This window comes from Oryctolagus cuniculus, chromosome 7 (assembly GCF_964237555.1).
Source record: "Oryctolagus cuniculus chromosome 7, mOryCun1.1, whole genome shotgun sequence".
NCBI lineage: Eukaryota > Metazoa > Chordata > Mammalia > Lagomorpha > Leporidae > Oryctolagus > Oryctolagus cuniculus.
In genome coordinates, this window is record NC_091438.1 from 88,023,247 (window position 1) to 88,034,442 (window position 11,196).

Below are 11,196 nucleotides of genomic sequence, written 5' to 3' on the forward strand. Positions count from 1 at the left end.
AAAGAGTAAAAGATCCTTGGGCCCTTGCCCCCATGTGGGAGACCAGGAGGAAGCTCCTGGCTCCTGGCTTCAATCGGTGCAGCTCCTGCAGTTGTGGCCATCTAGGGAGTGAACCAGTGGATCAAAGACCTCACTCTCTCTGCATCTGCCTCTCTGTAATTCTGCCTTTCTAATAAATAAATAAATCTTTGAAAGAAAGATAGTGATAATGACAAATGCTGGTGTGAGATGGGTCACTCACACATTGCAGGTGGCATGCAAAATGATATAGCTATTTTGTGATCATAGATAACAGTTTCTTATACAACTAGATGTGTGCTCACCATCTGACTCAATATTTTTCATTTGAAAATTCACTCCTAGAATTGTGTTCATGCAAAACCTTAGATGCAGTTGCTCATATCAGCTTAACAACTCCAGGTTGGAAACAAGTCAGATGTCCTCCAGTATGTGAATGAATGAACAAATACCCATGTAATGGAATACTACTGGCAATACAAAGGCACAAGCTATTGACACAAATGAGAACTTAGAAAAATCTCAAGGGGATTACTCTGAGAGGAAAAAAGATGGAAAACTGTATGGCCCCATTAGATTAACATTTTTGAAATGAAAAAGTTTTCCAGAAAAGCAGAAAGGGAGAGGCTGTAAATATAAAAGGTTGACAGAGGTATCCTTGTGATGAAATTATTCTGTCTCCTGACTGCAGTGGTGCTCACAGGAGTCCTTACATGATATAGAGCACATTGGCAAGAGAATCAAAACAGGTTACATCTGAATAGGGTGGGCAAATTTCACTGTGACAGTTTCCGAATTGTGATATTATATTTCAGTTATACAAAATGCTACCAGTGAGAGAATAAGAGTGAAAAATATAGGGAATTTCTTTGTATTTCTTACTACATGTGAATGACAAAAGCTCAAAATTAAAAAAAAAATGAATTTCAAACTGATTTAAAAAAAAACATAAAAAATTGAAAGAAAATACCAAACTGAAAAAATATAAAGTTATAAAGACAGGCTCATTGCACTTATAAATTTTTAAAAATGAGCCAATATTATAGACAAATAATTCACAGAAAGGGAAACACAAAAAATTTTAAATATGTGAAAACATACTTATATTTGTTCATAATTAACCATAATCAAACCACATTGAGACAGCTTTTTGAGCTATCATATTTGTAAGGATCAAAAGGTTTGACAACACAGGCAGGTGCTGTGGTGCAGCTGGTTAAGTTGCCACATGGCATGCCCTCATGCTGTATCAGAGTGCATATTTTGATTCCTGGATGCCCTGCACTTCAGATCCATGTGCCTGGGAGACCGCAGATGATGCGTCAAGTATCTGGGTTCCTGTCATCCACATGGGAGACCCAGATGGAGTTCCTGGTTCCTGATTCTGGCCTGGACCAATCTCAGCTGCTGCTGGCATTTGGGGAGTAAACCAGCTCTCTATCTCTCATTCTCTCTGTGTCTTTCAAATCAATGTTTGATAATAAATGGCATTAGCTGAGGGTGAGGAAAAAAGTGTTGTTGTGTACTCTTGGTGGGAATAGCAATGTATGAATCTCCTTGAAGGCTGTTTGGCAATATTAATAAATTTAGAAACTCATGTGTCAATTGACATGAGTTTGCTTCTAGCAATTTGTTTAACAGTTTTACCAGCTCATGCATAAAGTATATTATGTATAAGAATTGTGTAGAACAAGAAAGGACTGGAAACTGTATAAATGCTTAATAAAGTAGAGTGATTCAATACACTTTGGCCCAAAAATGTACTAAAATATACTATTAGCAAAAATGAATAGCTCCTGCTTCTCTGATTTGGAGTAATTTACAAATTGTAGTGTTAAGGGAATTTTGTAAAATGATCAATCATGTGTATAACACATCCTCAATGATATAAAATTAAAAGATGTGTACATGCACATATATACGTATGTACAAACACACATGTACTTGCAAGCACACATTTCTGGAGAATTCCTAAGATGTGCAATAGTGTCAGTGGGGGTCTCATTTGGAAAAGCTACCTCTATTCTCTTTACAATCAGTTGAGTTGTCCTACTTAAAATGGCTAATATTGGGACAAGGAGGTTTAAGTGGATACTTTTGATGCTGGCATATTATATCAGAGTGTGATTCAAGTCCTAGAATCCCATTTCCTATGCAGTTTACTGATAATATGTCTAGGAAGCACTAGGTGATGGTCCAAACACTTGAGATCCTTAGATGGAGTTCCACATTCATGGGTTCTGATCTACCCAATGCTGGCTGTGTGGGTAACTGGGGAATGACCTGCAGATGGAAAATCTCTTTCTCTCTGTTTCTGCTTTCTCTGTGTCACTCTGTATTTCAAGTAAAAATAAATATTTTTAAAATGGTTCATATTACATTTACCTTCATTAATTATGTGTCCCCCTCCAAGCCTAACATTTGCTTAGCACATTGCAATAGCTAAATAAATACATCTTCAGTTGAACTGAACAATATTTCTATGCTATACATGCTCAAGAAATAGCTTTTAACATGGCAGTCATTAATTAGTTATATGTATAGGAAACTACTTATAAACTTTTACTAATACATGACAGATTTGAGATGCAAACGTTTTTCAAATTATAAAGTTTTTATAATTTTTATAAAGATCAATATTTCAAGTACCAAGTCACTTGTGTCTACAACAATTGCACTCCTTACATGAAGTTTATGTTCAGACATTTTGTTACATTCTCCCATTTGGTTTCCAATTGTCATTTATTATGTCTTCCACCCTCTGTCTGGTTTTTTCCTTGCCTCTTACATATTAATGGCCTCCCATACACTTTATTAGCATATTTATAATTTGTTCTTTTTCTTTCTGCTTTGCTTTTACCAAAACACTAACTTAAAAATATAAAATTAAGCTAGTTTGCTTTGTGTCCTTTGAATATTCCTTTGAAATCTATTTAGAAAATGAATGTTACAGATCTTCCCTTCCCACCCCCACTCCCATCCACCTTTTTATAGAGCAACAATTCCTTTCCCAGCCCAAGAATTATTCGCTCAGACCAGCAGTTTGTCATAAAATATTCTACATGACATCCATGCTTTGTCCTAGCTCTTCTATTTCCTGCAGACTCTTAAAGATCTTTTTTTAATATCCTTATTCTCAAATCCATCAATTTCCGTGTTATAAGGAGAGAAGGCATTTGCAATTACTCTATGTAATACTTTCCTGACTTCTTTTTTAAGGATCTCATCCTGTATTCTTCATTTCATGTATTCTTTTGAAAAGTTAGCCTTTTTCACTCAGCCTGTTTCATAGTGTTATTTATACTTCTGTTTCCACTTTTTGAACCTTTTACCTTTTCCTTTAATTCTTTAAAAACTTGCGTAGATCGCTCAAAACCAGAATAATGTTAAGTTCAGAGAGATTATTTTTTCCTGCTTTTGATCAATTGTTTATGGTCTATTAATTACTTTGTGTATTTATCTATTTAATTTCTTACTTTGGAAATAGTCCTATTAAAAAAAGCCTCTAATCATTTGCAGGTTTCTTTAAGTGTGATCTGGATGTATCTCCATTTTTGTCTTTTCAGCTCAATGCTTCAGTCTTCCGGAGTACTCTAGGAGATTTCTAGAATTTTTTTGATCCTTCTTTTCTTTTTGGTTTTTGTTCTTTGAGTTTTCAGGAATTTATTTAACATTTTCTCATTGTGTATTTTCTATTGCTTTAGAAATCATCTGTTCAGAGGTGATCTCTCAAATTTCTGTATTGTACAGTAGCTGATTGAGAGGTCTGGCTGATTTGTTGGCCATGATACTAGATAATAAGTAACCTTAATATGCATTGGTTTACAACAAGCATTCATGTTATCATCGTGTGTCTACATATCAGAGGAGATACTTCTGTTGGGGGTTTCACACTGGCTAACTCTGGCCTTCTCCATTGAGATTGGCTTTGGGCATCCTTGTTCTCCTTGTGTTAACAGTTACCTGGCGTGTTATGATAGTAAGTCACAGAAGACCATATAGGCATGTTGTAGGCCCTCTAGTTTTTCACTGCTAAAGCAAGTCACTCTGTTTCTTTTCCTCCACTGCATGAGGCAGAGTGAAAAAATTGAGAACACATTGCAATCTACCACAGCTCTGTATGCAGGCCCTTTCGGATTACCTATGTGTAAGAACCCACTTCTTCCTCTTCAATTAAGTCTCAGTTTGGTTTTCCATGGTTTGATTACTTAGGTACTTTTATTAATGTAAAGACATGAAAAATATCTCTGGTTTAGAGAAGTCATCAAACTCTTACTGAGCAGAAGTGGTGAGCACTCCTTGCCCAGAGGCTGAGTTAGTTCTTTGTATATCTGGAAGTATGAAGCTCTATTTTTTTAACAAGAGCTCTAATCCATTTTCCTTCTTGGCCCTTGCTTTACCCTTTGGGAGGATCTTCCTTTCCTGTTGTCCTCTGTGGCTCCATCTGTGGTGCACATTGAGGAACATGTCTTCCCTAAGAATCTCACATATGTAACAAACCACTTCCTGTAAGCATGGGTTTATGATCTAGTGGATTATTTTTAGAAAGTACATTATCCCCCAAAATGTGGTAGGCTTTCAACATAATTGCTTTTTGGTCATTTCCAAATGTGAGTAAACACAGCCAAAGAGGTTGGGTAAATGGAATTTCTAAGCTTGAGAACTCTGATCTTTTATTTACAGATCTCAGTGCTCTGCCCATCCAAATAAATTTCAGCTTGCTGCCTGCTGCAATAAGAACGTCTGAAATCATGCCCTGTCTTTGCCAGCAAGCTAGCAACTTCTGTGTGGTGTAGCACCCATCATATTTATTGCAAAGACTGGAATTTGCAGACACTTCTTTTAACCATTTCAATTTGGGGACTAAACACTTGGTCTTTCCAACCCTGAAAGTTTTAAAATTACCAGATTCTCAATTCAACTGAATTTGTATTACATAGGTACAGTGCCCCCCATTAGCAAAGACGCATGCCTTTGCATGTCCATTTTCAGACTAGCTGGACAGTTCTACCTTCAATTCATCCTTCTTTTAGGATTTTGTTGACAATTACTACCAATATTCTGCATGTATTTTATCTCTTCTCCTAATACCACATGTATTATTTGTCAGCATATGCTTGGCCTCCCAATGTATTCAGCTGACACATTGACTAAATATTTTATGCATAAAATAAGATCATGAGATTGTCAGCTTTAGTAGCTGAGTCATTATTTTGTACCGCCTTACTTCTGCCTCCAACTCAGCGCCACATTTTAGTTTCTGTTACTTGAAGCACTTCATTTTCAGGAATTAAGTCAGTTGATTTAAGCTTTAAATGCATATAACCATGAAAAGAAATGTAGTCAGAATGACAATGGCTTAGTCAAGACAACATTTTATTTCATTTTCATGTCACTGTGAGATTTGAAGATAAGCCATTCAAGGGCTGCTCTAGTGGCATCAGGATGTTACAAGTGACCCTGTCTATTTTCCTTCTGCTACTCCAGTTTTTAACATGATTCGTCCTTCTTTCAGTTACCCTGTAGTGTAAAAGGGCTACTGTAGTTCCACTCTCCACTTCTGTGATAGACAAGGTGGGGAAGAATAAGTGTATACCCCCATTTTGAGTTAGTTAGATCTTTTTAAACAGCCTTCCCAGAAGACTGTCATATAACAGTATGTTTATTGCTCACTGGCCTGGATGTAGACACATAATCTCATCTTGCTACAAAACATGATGGAAAGTATAGTATTTTCTTTGTAGAATAAGTACAATTGAGATTTGGTTAATAAAAAAAGAGATCATAGATTTTGGGATTCTACAGTTAATAGTTCTACCACAGAAGTGAATTTATTCTTTTCCTTGAGACTTTTATTTTCATTTTTTAAAACATTTTCAGTTACACTTTGACATCTTGAAAGGACAGAAAATATTTCCCCTTCTTTATCATCCTCATATCATAATTTAAGTCATCCTCATTATAACAGCAATTTACTCATTCTCTATATACGTATGCCACATTGCCAACCTTTGTGAAAATTAATTTCAGTCATTATTCTCATCCTATTAAAAAAGACAGAATCTTTCTTTTTATATAGCACAACAATAATTTTTCCACATAGATCTTGTCAACCTGACTGGTCCATTTCCTTTTCTTTTAAGCACACTGCAGCCTGGCATTCTGTTTCTCTAAATAGATTTAAAAAAATTGGAAATGACCGTAGAGATCATCTAATTTAATCCTCTTATTTTTCAGATGAGGATGCTGAGTCCTGGAGAGAGTATCCTGAGCCACTCATGTCACACAGCAAGAAATTAATAAACAATCTTTATGTCTGTGCTGTTAGATTTATTTGCAATTAAGTGTATCATGTATTATATTTTATTCCCTTTTTCCCGAAATTCCTTTCTACCTGTTTTAGCTATTCAATTAAAATCCCTTTTCAATCTTTCTTTTATGAGCCACATTGGTCATGACTCTCTCCCCAAATATTTCCTTTCCAAATCTCTCTTACAGATGAGAATAGAGTATATAATATAAATAAACCTTATATCCACTCACTAAGGAAATCACACATATTATTATATGTCTTCCATATCAAATCTCATGTATCTTTCAACATTTACATTTATGAGATTGGCAGCCCTCTTCCCTTTATGAATTTGTTTTCCTCCATTTTGTCTGGTAATAAATAGCCCTGAACCAATTATCACCCACGCAAAAGTAAATTCACCTCTTGTTCCTTCTTCTAAAGTGAATCCTACTGCCCCTCTGGGCACCTTTTCTCCCTAGTCCATTCATTCTGTTTGCTGATTAGGTTAATAGCATTTACAGAGTACCCTTGACATTCAAGGTAGCAAGAAATCTGTCTTTGTCTTAAAGTGGGAGCATGCAACGCAAATAACATTAAAACATATACATTTCTTGACCCTGGGAGGCTCCCTTTTAACTCCCAGATCTCTTTTTCTCCTGCGATTTTCCTCCTGCTGCTCCTCTTTATCACCAGAATGCAGCAAGGCTTCAGCAACCATCAAATGATCTTTGCATTGTGATGAAGTCCTACTCTTCACTGCTTTCTTCTCTATCAGTGTTTCATTTGCAGTGGATAAACAACTTGTGTTGATTGCTTGCTTGGGAGAAGTTTGGATTTGTTGGGCACAGAAGAGGTGCATTCAACACTTGGCACATTTATACTGAAGGCATTTAACTGGTAATGTGGTAATTGCAGTTTTCTTATTGTTTTTTTTTTTTGTATTAAATTCTGTATGGCCAACTGCAGCTAACTCTTTCTAAATTGCACTATTGCTTTCCACAACAGAGATAATCATGAATTCAGGGACTAATATAATGGTTAGCACCCAAAAAATCAATGTTGTTCTTATCTTTACCTAATGATCTTCACCATATTTCTGCTTCGTGTGTGTAGCTGGCATGAACTAAGTTAAGCAAACTGTAGATACTGATATGACTACTTAACTACTATACAGTGAATTACTACTAAAGCAATAAAAATAAATGGATGTAAATTCTCCTTTGTTGATGTACAAACAAGGGAACTCTTGCACACTCCTGGTGGGAATCATTGTGGAAAACAGTATGGAGGTTCCTCGAAAAATAAAATTAGATCTACCATATAACCTAGCAATCCCACTAATGTGTGGGTATATATCCAAGGGAAATGAAATCAGTCAGTTGAATAGACATCTGCACCCCTGTGTTTATTGCAGTGCTATTCACAATAGCCAGGAAATAGAAATATCACAAGTGTCCATCCATTGATGGATGAATGAAAAAAATAGTAACATATACACTATGGAATACCACACAGACATTAAAGAGATAATGAATGTCCACAAGGTTATAGCTAGTTGGAAGGACAAATTCTGGGTTTCTGTTAAACAGTGGGGTGATGATAGATAATGTTATTGTGGTATAGATTTCTCTGTTAAAAAACAGTACTTTATACTTTGTATGTCTATATGGGTGCAAACTGTTGAAATCTTCACTCAGTATAGAGTTGATCTTCTGTATATAAAGATAATTAAAAATGAATCTTTTTTTAAAGATTTATTTTTGAAAGACAGAGTTGCAGAAAGAAGTAGAGACAGAGAGAGAGGCCTTCCATCCCTGGTTCACTCCTTAGATGGCTGCAATGGCCGGAGCTGTGCCGATCCAAAGCCAGGAGCCAGGAGTTTCTTCCAGGTCTCCCACATGGGTGCAGGGCCCCAAGCACTTGGGCCATCTTCTACTGCTTTCCCAGGCCATAGCAGAGAGCAGGATAGAGGAGCAGCCAGGACTAGAACCAGTGCCCATATGGGATGCCGGCACTTCAGGTCAGGGCTTTAACCTGCTGTGTCACAGCGCCGGCCACAATTAAAAATGAATCTTAATAAAGAATGGGATGGAAACTTATATGCCAAAACCCGGGATCAAACCAGGGACCTTTAGATCTTCAGTCTAACACTCTCCCAACTGAGCTATTTCGGCTCCCTAGTTCCGCTCTCTCTGGGATGGGAGAGGGAGTAGCAGATGGGATGGTTTGTGGGTGGGAGGATGGATATGGGGGGAAGGACCGTTAAAATTGAAAAGTTGTACTTTTTTTTTTGACAGGCAGAGTTAGACAGTGAGAGAGAGAGAGACAGAGGGAAAGGTCTTCCTTCCGTTGGTTCACCCCCTAAATGGCCGCTAGGGCGGGCACACTGTGCTGATTCGAAGCCAGGAGCCAGGTGCTTTCTCCTGGTCTCCCATGCGGGTGCAGGGCTCAAGGACTTGGGCCATCTTCCACTGCACTCCTGGGCCACAGCAGAGAGCTGGACTGGAAGAGGAGCAACCGTGACAGAACCAGCGCCCCAACCGGGACTAGAACCTGGAGTACCGGGGCAGCAGGCGGAGGATTGGCCAAGTGAGTCATGGCACCGGCCCCCAAAAGTTGTACTTTTGAAATTTATATTTATTAAATAAAAGTTTTCTATTAAAAATAATTAGTTTTCTTTTTGTTTTTTAGAATTTTTGTATTTCTTTTTTTAACTTTTATTTAATAAATATAATTTTCTAAAGTACAGATTTTCGATTATAGTGGCTCCCCCCCATAACTTCCCTCCCACCCGCAACCTTCCCATCTCCTACTCCCTCTCCCATTCCATTCACATCAAGATTCATTTTTAATTATCTTTATATACAGAAGATCAATTTAGTATATATTAAGGAAAGATTTCAACAGTTTGCACCCACACAGAAACACAAAGTGAAAAGTACTGTTTGAGTAGTAGTTATAGCATTAATTCACATTGTACAACACATTAAGGACAGAGATCCTACATGGGGAGTAAGTGTACAGTGACTCCTGTTGTTGACTTAACAATTGACACTCTTGTTCATGGCGTCAGTAATCACCCTAGGCTCTAGTCATGAGTTGCCAAGGCTATGGAAGCCTTTTGAGTTCACCGACTTCAATCTTATTTAGACAAGGTCATAGTCAAAGTGGAAAATCTTTACTTAGTATATACTAAGTTGATTTTCTGTATATAAAGATAATTGAAAACAAATCATGATGGGGGCTGGCACCGGGTCTCACTTAACTAATCCTCCGCCTGTGGCATTGGCATCCCATATGGGCGCCCGGTTCTAGTCCCGGTTGCTCGTCTTCCAGTCCAGCTCTCTGCTGTGGCCTGGGAAGGCAGTGGAAGATGGCCCAAGTGCTTGGGCCTCTGCGTCCACATGGGAGATCAGAAAGAAGCACCTGCTCCTGGCTTCGGATCGGTGCAGCGCCGGCCGTAGCGGCCATTTGGGGGATGAACCAACAGAAAGAGGATCTTTCTCTCTGTCTCTCTCTCTCTCACTGTCTAACTCTGCCTGTCAAATAAATAAAAAAATAAAAAAAATAAAATGAATCATGATGAAAAATGGGATGGGAGAGGGAATGGGAGATGGGGTGGTTGTGGGTGGGAGGGAGGTTATGGGGGGAAAAGCTGCTATAATTCAAAAGTTGTACTTTGGAAATTTATTTATTAAATAAAAGGTGAAGCGAAAAAAATAAATTTAAAAAACATAAAAAATGTCCAATGACAGAAGCAGCAGATACATCGTTTGAACATTACACAATGGGTATGGAAACACCACAATCTGCCCCATAAATATGTACAATTTTTACAAAAAAATTGTACAAAACTTTTCTTCATTGACTTAGAACAGATAAGTAGCATGGCTTTATTCTTGGAAATTACATCTCAATCATAGAGAATTGCACCGACTTTTCAATGTGCTATCGTTAGACAGAAGAGGCAAGGGGTTTGGCATTAAGACACATTTGAGTTTCTATTTGACTCTACCAGTAACTGTTATGTAAAATTGGTCAAGTTCCTTGAATTCTGTGGAGTTTAGTGTCTTTTGGGGAAGAATTGGGAATCTCATACCTATACATTGGAATAATATGAGTATTAAATTGGAATAACCATATCGCACTTGCCTATTGAAGGATACAGGTGCCATAAAGTTTTGTTCTCTTTTCCCCCTTTTTATGGCACTCCCTAAATAGTATTAGATCAGTTGAATTTATTAGATACAATTCTTGAAGGTTTCATATGTGTTCATGTCTTCTGTGTTTTTCCAGTATGTATCTATAAAAAAATCTTACTAATTATTTTTCAATTGTATTCTTAAGGAACTATAAATAATATAAGTATATTCTTACCTTTTTTTTACACAAGGGTGTCAATAAAGGAGAAGATAAACTACCACTTGGATAAATAAAACATAGATTTAAGCCTAAATTAAACTTATTGCTTTGCTTACTTGGTTCCTTGAAAGTCTAAAGTAAAATATACTGCTTCCTGGTGGTAAAGAATTGATGTGATTTTGTTTTGAATAAGCTTTAAGAGAAAAAAGCCATATTTCTTCAGGATTTTCTCATCTTATCTATATGAAATGGCAACTGATTTAGGTAACAGCACTTCAGGAACTGGTCTTGTAAACTTAGCTCTAAGAAACAAAATGCCAGTGGGATAAAAAAATAAAAAAAAATAAAAACCTCCTCTAAAGAAAAAAAAAATAGTCTACTTCATGTTGATTCTGAAAACTGTGCTGCTGCAGCTGTGAGAGAATTTTCGGTGTACTCTTGGGGTTCATTCTCTGTTCTGGCATGAACCTGGGTCTTCATGTGCTATTTTCCCTTTGAAGGATGATTTTTCACCCTCCTTT

The 11,196-nt window shown here is 37.1% G+C and overlaps 1 non-coding gene across 1 annotated transcript; it reads right to left on the reverse strand.

The window, feature by feature from the left end:
* Positions 1-8,414: 8,414 nt before the first annotated feature.
* On the reverse strand, positions 8,415-8,487 carry TRNAF-GAA (transfer RNA phenylalanine (anticodon GAA)). Its single transcript has one exon. It is a non-coding gene; the product is annotated as a tRNA-Phe (tRNA).
* Between the last annotated feature and the right edge of the window lie 2,709 nt (positions 8,488-11,196).